The following is a 12,186-nucleotide window of genomic DNA, read 5'->3' on the forward strand; positions in this document are numbered from 1 at the left end:
TCTGTTTCTATTAATTCTCAAATTCATATGTAACACCTCAAGGTCATTTTCCTTGAATGTATCAATGCTTATTTGCAGTTAGATTATTGTTCTTATTTTGATTTGCAAGGTCAGGTGTAAAATGATAAATCAAGATTACTCGAAAGAAAATTTCGAAATCCCTGATAGGCAAGACTATTTTGAGGTCAAATTTCAATACGTGTGGGCGTGGATGCTTTCCTATACAATTTCGGATATCAGGGGGTTTGAAAATCAGAAAACAAGGGCATTGACGGGCATTTTGGGAATGCAAAATGCTGCATGGAGATACATGTACCATGTATTGCACGGTGTTTTGTTGTTTGTTTGTTTTTTGACAGTTTGGCAATTCACTTTGTTGCGATGATCATGAGTACCGTAAACATGCATCATACGGCCCGTCGGGCAGTGATGACAAAATGTCAGTGCAATATCTCTATCCATTATGTGAAAAGATCCAGGAAACTATTTGACCAACGTTTAGCCCTAAAGTAGGTCACGGTGCACCAATTAAGCCGAAATACAAACTGAACCTGTATTTCTCTGAGAGAAAGGTTGTGATTATATTTCGGGGTAATACCTGTATCCACAACAAAAGAAATCTTGAAAGCTGTTAGATCTACTTTTAGCCCTAAAGTAGGTCATGGTGCACCAACGCATCTGAAATGCAACCTGAACTTGTATTCCTCGGAGATGAAGCTTGTGAGATTAAATTTCAGGGCAATACCTATCTCCGTAAGGAAAATAAGTCCGGGAAATATTTGACCAAATGTTAACGCTAAATGTTAAGTAAAGTCACGGTGTGTGTACCAATCCAGCTGAAATGCAAGCTAAACTTGACCTCATCCGAGAGAAAGCTTGTAACTATATCTGTATCCATAGGAAATATGTCCGGAAAACTGTTCGACCTTCTCTAAGGCCTAATGTAGGTTAACGTACACCAATCCAGGTGAAATGTAAAAGCACTCTTGCGCGTCTTGAAGGGAAAAAAAACTTTGACCAAATTCCAACGCTTTACATGCATCCGTTATAGAAAAAAGGTCCGGAAAACATGACTTCGGGCTGACAGTCAGCCTGACGCATGGATTGTTGATTGAGTGTATATTGTTTAACGTCCCTCTAGAGAATTTTCCACGTATATGCACGAACAGCGCTGTAACATAATACGGGACGTATAAATAGTTGTGTAATATATCAAGAAAACCGACCTTCTTTTCTTCTTATTTTCTATTTCTTTTCTTCTCTTTTTCTGTTCTTGCTTCGTGCGGCAATAAGACAGGATGATGATGACTGTTACCAAAACTAAAACGATGGCTGATGACACCCCGAGCCCGATGCTTAATATCATGCCATTATTGTCTGAAAAAGATCTTAAAATTAGAGTAAGTATTGGCATTAGTTTTTAAGAAATGACAAATCAATTTTTATAAGGAATTAACTTTCACTTCTGAAGAAAAATTACCACATCATACAGCTTTATTATTTGAGTGTAACAATTAAATCGAGCAAGTAAAAATGAAAAGTGAAAATAACGAACTCTGAACAATCTCATGAATTCCACAATATCTTATGAAGATTTTCATGAAATTTAATGAAGTCTAAATATATGTCTTTTAAGACGTTTACATACAAATCCTATTTGATATATGACCAGTTTATATCATCTACACGAAGTTTCAATACTTTTGGAGAGATAAGTTGTGTTTTTGGGAGTTGAACTATGTTCAATCTCCCTTGGTCATCACGCACTTTTCTGCGTAGTAATTTGTATTGATTTGTATAGTGGTCGTCAACGGGGGTTCTGTGTCAGCTGATTTACTCCTAGGTAAATCAACATAAACTTTTATAAACATCCGCCATTAAATAATCCATGTAACTTTTCTGAATTAATCTAATTTTGATAATTGACATGTAAGTAAATGCAATGATATTGTATTCAAATCAATTTGAATACAAGATTTCGATCAAATTGATACTGATAGACATAGAAAAATAAAAGATAAGGTTGAAAATTGTCGTTTGTAGCGCAGCGTCACCTATAAACATTGATAGGGAAACGAACGACAACTGCACACAAGACCTATTGACACCGTGGCGCGAAATATCGAATATGGTGCGAAACCTTACAAGAAAATTTACAAGAAATAACTCTACAACATTGTGTATGTGTATATATTTGGTTTTTTTTTAATGTGATATAAAAAATGCTTGATGTTACATGTATATTGAATTAAACTTTCGATCGGGATCGGAATACGAAATAAAATTTCTTATATCCGGTTGCAAAGTGAAACTGCTTCATGCTTCAAGTTATTGAATTACGTAGTAATTGCACGTTACACATTAGAGAACTGTTCCTTTTAATAAAGAAAGTCACAAAATAGATACAAAATGAGTGTACCTTATTCATTACTGTTACCGAGCTTTCGTCGGCGAAAATCTCGAAATGGCGTGTTTCACTGCGCTTGATGACGGTAAGGTCCACATTTTCTACGTGAGTATTTTGATATTTGTTTATGAATTTTTTGCGCATACATGGTATGTCTCGGCTAGGAATAATGGAAACTTTCTCACCTATGTATGTAAAGACATAATATGTTTTACGGCGTGACCGTGTTTGAGGGCGAAACAAAAAAGTTTTGGCATTAGTACCTATATCCAAAACAGGACAAAAATAACCCAAAGTTAGCACTAGGACAGAGCTGTATCAAAGCATCCTAATTTTGGACATTTGATCCGCCTATATATTGAACGCGGGAAATATAACGCAATCGATGTAAACAGTACATTGTGACGTCATATTCAGCGTCGTTATTTAGCAAATTTACAAACATAGCGTTTGAACCACAACAAAAAACATGGCGTTAATCGTGGAGTGATTATATATGATTAAGAAAATAAGATTTACATGCTTTTACGGATTTTATGTAACATCTCAGAACGACGTGAACTAGGGTAGACGAGATTCAAAATGGAGAAATACATGTCCACGCGATAGTATTCGAATCGACGCCATTAGTACCAAACTTTTCAAGTTCCATAGGTATGGTTTAATTTTTCATTATTTTCCTATATTTTCCTTATAAACATGTATATACGTGTTACCTATAGGGAGAGCTCCGCTTCGCCCTCTATTAATCTCTATTTTTAAAAATGTAGAACACTTTTATCAAATGACAATGTTTGAAAACGCTTAGAGCCCCGATGTCAGAATTTCCTTTTCCAAGACATCAATATGTCAAATTCATTATCCTTTTCGAATAGTATGTACCATATTTTGTACCAGTTATCCATTTTGAATCCCCTATTACAATGGGATTTTGCTGCACTCTGTAATGTTTAAGTGGATGTCATGAGTGTGTGTCAAACAGAAATTTTAAGAGCATGGGATAAGGTGCTGCCATGTATTACTTCACTATCAAAGTTTAAGCCAGTTGCCACAATGTTGAATTTATGCTGCAAAAAGGATTGGAAATTGCTCTGGTCAAAACACATTGTTTATTTGTCTACAGTTTATTTGTCTACAGATGAAAGAAACATGAGGATTCTCCCTCATAAACTGGAAAAAAAAATAGTTATGGATCTTGTACATGTATAGTTTATTAATCACTATATATTTCCAGCATCACAAGTCTGATTCCACTATATGCTTCCCATACTGTCAGGTTCATTCACCCCCTGTTTGAGCCACAGTATAATATCCCAAATACCTTGGCAATGAATAACATTATGAATAACATTATTTGACTAGTGTTTCATTTTTAGCGGAGTTGCGATGAAGTCGAACTCGGCTTATGATCTGATGAAGTGCCTTTGGGCGGGCACGCATCAACATTTCATTTCCGCACCATAGCTCTTGAGCAAATTATAGGATCTCATTCAAACTTAGATGGATTGTCACCCTCAGTAAGATGAGGAAGCCTATCGATTTTGGGGTCACTAGGTCAAAGACCAAAGTCACAGTGGCTATAAATAGACTGAAATTTGGAGAAAATTTTGTTTTCCGCACCATAGCTCTTGAACAAATCATACGATCTCAATCAAACTTAGATGGATTGTCACCCTCAGTAAGACCAGGAAGTCTATCGATTCTGGGGTCACTTCGTCAAAGGTCAAGGTCACTGGCTATAAATACACTGAAATTTGGAGAAAATTTTGTTTTCCACACCATAGCTCTTGAACGAATTATAGGATCTCAATCAAACTTAGATCGATTGTCACCCTCAGTAAGACAAGAAGCCTATCGATTCCGGGGTCACAAGGTCAAAGTCACAGTGGCTATAAATAGACTGAAATTGGAGAAAATTTTGTTTTCTGCACTATAATTTTTTAACGAATTATAGGATCTCAATTAAACTTAGATGGATTATCGCCCTTGATGAGACAAAGAAGCGGTTAGCCTATTGATTTTGGTCAAGGGTTAAAGGTCAAGGTCAAAGGATTTAAGTCGGCTGAAATTTATGTATGCAAAATTTTGCTTCCTGCTTGATAATTCTTGCAAACTTTTCTGCCGGTTTCCTTTATGCCCATTCCTTGCGCAACTCGGTTTGTGCATTTCCGATGCCGGACGATTTTTAATTTTTTTGCATTTCATTTATTTTGAGTTATTATACAATTATTTACCATTCCATTGATCCTCTACAGGACTGTAGTATACTCAGGTGACAGTTTAGCATATCAGACTACCTTTTCAAGTAATGAATCCTTAGAATTAGCTACAACTAGGATTAAACTTGAATGTATATATACAGGGGAAAAAACTTCTTCATAACTGCAAGGCATTGATAACCATATTGATTTGAATGTTTGGGCCATAGTATGTGGTCACATTTATCATGAGAATATAAAGGGGTGAAATTCTAGAAAACAACAACACAACTTCAGTTACTCGAGGAGCGTTGTGGCCCATGGGCCTTCCATTATCCATGTTTGCTGTTGTAACGCTTTGAAAAACAACAACAGTTGATTTGTATCTAAAATCATGATAATATTCAGTCATTTATCCCCCTACCCTTCCAGTGCTATCTGTTCTAACTGAATTTCCACAATGTTCAACTCCCATGAGTACTTTCAGTACTTTGATTTAAAGTTGTGATACGAGAAATAACAAGGTAGCATTTATGGACTTACCTGGTTTTGAATTGATCCTGAAAGAGACACAATGTGAAAGAAATCAAACGTTAATCATGGACTTCAAACAAATTCTTTAAGTCGTATGAAGTAAAAAAAAAAAAAAAAAAAAAAAAAAAATTCCCGCGTTTTCCCGCGTAGGATTTGAAGTTACCCCGTCGGTCTGGATTTGTTTTTCTTTTTGCTAGAAAACCCGAAACCTACCTTAGAAAGAATTTCTTTCTATTCTATTACTATTTAAGAATGAATTACATTGCTATTCCACATTCCAGAGCTAGATGAACAAGATTAAGCATTAAAGCTGTATGACCTGATGTCCATGTATTTTTTTTTGTACATAATTACTTTAAAGCAGATTAATTACTTTCTAAAGTTATTAACTTTCCCTTAATTACATTCTTGAAAACATCTGCATGTGAAAGAAAACAGTGAGAATATTATTTAGAAAGTAAATATAGTGGCTACATATATAAATCATCCCATAATAGACATCTATAAATAGACCCACGCGCGTCAGGGGAATCCCAACATGATGTATTAACTCATACGCAACTGTCTAGTTTTAAGGCTGAAAGAGCGTAAAACAACGAATTACTAAGAGGTATTTGATATTTTTATTTCTATTAAACTTATGGTACGGTACTGCTATAACAAAATACACAGCTTTACACAGATAATACCATCGATGATCTGAAAGTTTGAACTGGTCACGTGACTGTCACTTGAAATGGCAGAGTGACGCGGTTATTTGTAAATATCGATTTAAAATCAAATTATTTGGGTTAAAACAGGTGAAATAATTTATGATATGTCGTACAGTCTCATAACTACATACTTGCGATGATTTAATAGCGTTTTTACGAGATGGAAAAAATATTGTAATTCGGACCATACAGCTTTAAAGCAATACAAGCTGTATAATTGACGGTAAATAGATTGTAAAATATTGATTGATTGATTGAATATTGTTTAACGTCCCTCTCGAGAATATTTCACTCATATGGAGACGTCACCACTGTCGGTGAAGGACTGCAAAATTTAGACCTATGCTCGGCACTTATGACAATTGAGCAGGGAGGGATCTTTATCATGCCACATCTGCTGTGACACGGGACTTCGGTTTATGCGATCTCATCCGAAGGACGCCCCATTCAGTCGCCTCTTACGACAAGCAAAGGGTGCTGAGGACCTATTCCACAGGATAGATTGAAAAATAAAGGAAAGTATAGAATAACTTGTGATTGTATATATATAATCTCATAGAATCAGAGTGGATCTGATGCAATGAACTGGTCAAATCAGTAGAACATGTCGATTCACTAACTATTATTTTCCTGACAGTAGTTTCTGCTCGTATTTAATCTCCCGTGTGCAATGACCTCGGAGGTCACCAGTTCGAAAAAAGGCGGAAGAGGGGCACTACGCAATCGTCAGATTTGTTCACAATTTTATGTGCCAATTTTATGGTAAATTCATTGTCAAAATTTCATTTGATTGTCACATTTGCGTAACCATTACATTTTTACACTTATAATATTCAAAGCCATTCATGACATGATGTAATATTTCAAAACCAACAAAATATGAAGCTAATCACGTCAGTTTCCATTTCTGTATGACCTCGGTCTCAGCAACCTGATTATGTTCGGTGATCCTCGTTCCCATGTCCGAGTATACGATGATTGCGCCTGAGGCTATTGCGATTTATACGAAACGCCCATTCTAGGTATGCTCTCAGTGAAATATTCCCTTGTTTATTTTGCAGCATTTTCCTCAGATCTTGGGGATTATATCAATTATACCGATAGGTCTTAATTGGTGTTACTTTGATAATTGCAAAATACCGTCAGTTACAGCTTGTATTGCTTTAAACTATGCGATATTTCAATCACTCCATACAAATTTTATTCATAAGAGCAGCACATATATTTTCTAGACAGTTACATTTACTCCGTTCACATGCAATCTAGGATTGACTTCCTGACGTTGTTAGCGTATGGAGTGGTCGAGGTTTGGAAGGGATGCATGCAGTAGCCAAGTACTTCGTTACTAGCTTGAAAATACGGATGTTTATTTAATTCTGGGATAAAATTTAGAAATTCGTTTCAAAATTAAGAATGATCTCTCTCATGCATCGCTCTGATCCTTGGACGAATTTGTCTTCACTTACTGGCACTCTGTTATTCCCTGAAGAGACTTTATTTGTCGAAATGCGCATCTGGTGCATCAAAATTGGTACCGTATAAGTTTTACATTATGACCCCTGGGTCAAGGCCTCTGCTGGTGGACTGTTAGTACCGGAGGGTCTCTACAGCCCAGTAGCTAAGTACTTCGTTATTAGCTTGAAAATACGGATTTATATTTAATTGCTGGGATAAAATTTTGAAATTCATTTCAAAATTAAAGATTATCTCCCTCATGCATCGCTCTGATCCTTGGACGAATTTGAATCCAGTTTGGCACTCTGTTATTCCCTAAAATAGCTCTTAAAGTTTATTGTTATTTCGGATTTCAAAACTTTCGGTTGAGCATCACTGAAAAGACAATGTTTGTCGAAATGCGAATCCGGTGCATCAAAATTGGTACCATATAAGTTTTACATACAAGCATTGCCAAAAAATGTCGAAGTTGAGTAGTTGGTTGATTTCCTATATAACTTTCATATGATTAACTTACGGTATGTTTGTCTAGTCAAAATGGAGTCGCGGAAGCCTAGTGCCCTATACGACGCCGCGCTAAACCTTAAATATTTAACTTATGCAGAGATTGTTCCCTCGCCAAAGCAAAGCCAAGCGCATGACCTCTGACGTAAAGGTCACTGATCTTTGATATATGATCTTAAAAACAAGTTGCCTGTCATGATCTGTGTTGGTACGATAAAGAATCAGCACTGTTGTGTGCGGCTATGAGCGCCATGCATAAGTCCAACTGGCACTTCATAATATGATGGTGACGTCACAATATTGACACAAACAAAGACATCCAATATTTCCATATCTGTGTGACAGATGTAGAAAGGAAGTCCGATGGAGGAACAAGATTTTGCGAGTTTGACGTAGGTATGTCATAAGAAATTCCTACGATATTGTTCATCTCAGATGACCTAACACTTTGCAAGGAGATATTATGTCGTAGTAGCGCATCGAAAAACAGATTTATTAAATGGCCCGACGTCGCGAATTAAGCATTTTTTTAACATATGATAGAAAATAAGGAAATTTCTACTGCAATCGTGGGAGGGTGAGTCGCACAAACTCGCGTGTTATAGGACGGAAAATTCTGTCATGAACCCCTTGAAATATCAAAATAACTAATTGTAATCAGGCACAAGATGAATAATAAGGAAACATGTAGACTCAACTCCCTACCATTTAACTTAACACTAGGGCTAAATGCTAACTTACTTGTGCATTGTAACAATATATCTGTAAGACTCTAAAGTGCGATGGTCGCTCCAAAGTGCGATGGTCACGCCAAAGTGCGATGGTCTTCGCCAAAGTGTGATGGTTTGTTAACGTTACGGACGCCAAAGTGCGATGGCCACGCTAAAGCCCGTTGGTGCGGAGTTCAGTAACGTTTGTGACGTCACGTCATTATGACGTCTTTCAAAATAAAACCTAAGAAATGCAACACGGACGACAGGAACGGCAAAGTATACAAGGTTCAGGATAGTGAGAACGGCAAAGTACATTTGTTGTCGAACTATCTACTTCGCCCAAACATTCTGTAATTCATGATCATTTATTACTTGTGGCGTACACGTAATAAAATCCTGGGGATATGCGATAATGCAAAACATTCTATACGTTTTTGCGTTGGAAAATTTTGTGTTTGATAACACAAGTAGATGGTAATGAAATAAGTTGAATTTCTTATTTTTATGCATGGATTTTGCACTGATATTTTAGTGAAACAACACACGGGTGGTACAGTCTGCACCAAAACATTGTGTCGTTTACAAACCAATGGATTTTGGCGTGTCAGACCATCGCACTTTGGCGTGTCAGACCATCGCATTTTGGTGCATGAGTGTGGACCATCGCACTTTGGCGTGTCACACCATCGGGGTTTGGCGCAGACCATCGGGGTTTGGCGTGACCATCTCACTTTGGAGTCCCATCGCATTTTGGAGTCTTACATATCTATTTTGTATTTTTGTATCCAAAAAGAAGTTTTCCAAGGAAATGGTGTATCTTTTATTCTCAGTTAAGAACTTCTGTTCTGTCATATAATGTAAAACTTATACGGTACCAATTTTGATGCACCAGATGCCCATTTCGACAAATAATATCTTTTCAGTGATGATCAACCGAAATTTTTGAAATCCGAAATAACAGTAAACTTGTAGGCCCTAAGAGCTATTTTAGGGGAAATCAGAGTGCCAAAAAAGTGGAGCCAAATTCGTTTAAGGATAAGAGCTATGCACGAGGGAAATAATCCTCAATTTTGAAATGAATTTCTAAATTTTATCACAGCAATTAAATATACATCCGTATTTTCAAGCTAGTAACGAAGTACTATAATATAATGTTATAAAGCTTAACATACTGTTCAGCTTACTTGCAGAAACCGGTGTCCTCGTCGCAATGCTCTCTTAGAGAACACGTCACATATAGTGCAGCTATTTCACATGTCCTAGTTCTTCGAGTGAATGTTACTGCAACAAATATTCTTTAAACAATAAGATAAAATCCTAATCATAGACCATAAGATATATATAGTACATTGAAAAACTGATGACACATTAAATGTATTTGAGTCTTCAATTTGCAAACAAGTTGAGATAGTATTTTCACTGCGACATGTTAATATGTTCAGAATGGCTTAAATGCTACCATTTGTCGTCCTTTCGTTGATCATTAAAGTGACTTCGGAGAATGTTGAATTTGACCCCCTGAGCCGTATGGAGGAGGTTCCAGTGGATAGCGTGGAGAGGGTCTTGGACAGAGCCGCCGTACTGGCAGACATATTGGAGCCGTCAATTACCACATCATGATCAACAGAAAGGTCACCGTTCGTTCGGATGCTACGCCTTCTTCTGTTGCTTTTCGAATTTGAAATATCAAATATGGTCAATATCAGCACTCATTTAATTGAATTTCAATTTACTATTTCCTTTATACTGTAGAATAATATGATTTCTCGTTCAAACTTCGTGTATTTGGCGGTCAACAGAATGCCCTTGAATTACTACTCTTTTGAATTATTATCCAGCATTGTTCAATGTTAAGAGGATGTTCTAAAAAAAAATTAGAACCACTAATCTTTATTCTCACGAAAAAGGGATGGTAACCGCAAAACATCAGTCCCACGATGATAAATGATTCAACTGTATAGTAGATTCATTTACATGTACTTACACAATAGTAATGTCTCTGATATAGATAGTCTTAAAGCTGTTGATTCTCGGCTTGTAGAAGCTTTCCAACTGAAAATATCAGTGTCTATTAGTACATCATTTTAAATATCAGTGGATCTAAGAGAAGATCTTCCTATGATACAAATATCGTGAAGGTTGGAGAGGAAGATGTAGTTTTAGTAGATGGAGGGCAATGGGGATGGCATCTTGGTCTGCAGACATCCACACATATGAGAAAAGGGAATAGAAGAGTATAAAAAGATGACAAAACTCTAAAGGGAAAATGTGTACTTCATCTACAACACCCGATACTTGTGCTGAAAATTCACAACACTTCCTGCAACTCTTTTTTCATAGATATAAGGAGACCGACAAAGCAATCTCTCTTTAAGCTTCATATATTGAATAAACAAACTGGAAGCAATTACACATCTTTTATTATGTCTTATACAAACTCAATTGGGTTGAATTTATGAATTAAAAAAAACAATAATTAATTGTAGCAATGTACAGTTTCTGGTACATAAACCTGATATAGAGGTTTGCAATTTCTACTTACCGACACTTCGCTCTCTGCGACAAGTCTGGTGTACTTTCTGGATGTTTTGTTGATATTGCCCGTTACATCAATATTGGAAAGAATTAAAATAACTTCATAAACTAATTCTTGTACATCTGAAAGGGTTGAAAATTATTCAGTCATGTATATTGTTTGTACATCTGAAACACAATACCTTCCATTTACATAAACATATCATAATAGACACTCCGTAATATGTAATATGTGACCGACTGACGCTATATTTTGTATTTAGTTCTTTCCACTTTCTTTTTAACAGTATCATTGTGTGTAAGAGTGCAAGAGAAGGAAAACTCTTTACTGTTTTTCCACCGATGCACATATTCAGCAGCATTTCCAGATCCATCTACCATTTTGACTGTCAGCGCGTAATTTCCATTCCTTAGTTTTGCTCCAATCCAGCTGTTGTTACAGGATACTGTTATCAACTGTACAGGAGACTGAACGATACAAACTGACGTCACTGCTTCACTTGTCGTCCATGACAATGTCATATTTCCAGCAGTTTGTGAAGGCGGTATCCTATTCCATTGGAGTGAGGGTGGTGTAACGTCCTCTGAAAAATTGTTCTTTGTTTGGGTTTGGTTTATTGTATGCACGTTTCATTTACGTACATGTTTGATATTAATATTTCAGTTTAAATTGAGATTCACTGAAGTACCTACTGTATTTATTTAAGAAATAAGGTATCATTTTAAAATATTTATCGGGATATAAATACGGGTTGGTCACGTGATCAAATTCCATAAAGCCCGAAGGGCTTTATGGAAAATTTGATCATGTACCAACCCGTATTTATATCCCGATAAATATTTTAAAATGATACCTTATTACTTATATTTACATTTTTTGGTCGGTAACATTGCTGAATTGTGTTAACAACACGTTTGCATACATTTCAAATTGTTGACGTCCACAACGAAGCGTCATAGATGTTCAAAATGACGACAACACAAAACAAAGTTCCATAAAATGAAGAACTGTCTTAATTATTAAGACGCTAGAAAGCAAGTATATCAACATATAGTTATACATTAACTCGGGAGTATATAATGGGAAATTCTTCCATATGTCTAATTTTAGGGGGTGGGGAATTATG

General features: G+C 36.2%; 1 pseudogene; it reads right to left on the reverse strand.

The window, feature by feature from the left end:
• The window catches only part of LOC125645517 (uncharacterized), a 50,851-nt pseudogene that overhangs the window by 1,636 nt on the left and 37,029 nt on the right, over positions 1-12,186 (reverse strand).

The sequence above is a fragment of the Ostrea edulis genome, chromosome 6, assembly GCF_947568905.1.
Source record: "Ostrea edulis chromosome 6, xbOstEdul1.1, whole genome shotgun sequence".
Lineage (NCBI taxonomy): Eukaryota > Metazoa > Mollusca > Bivalvia > Ostreida > Ostreidae > Ostrea > Ostrea edulis.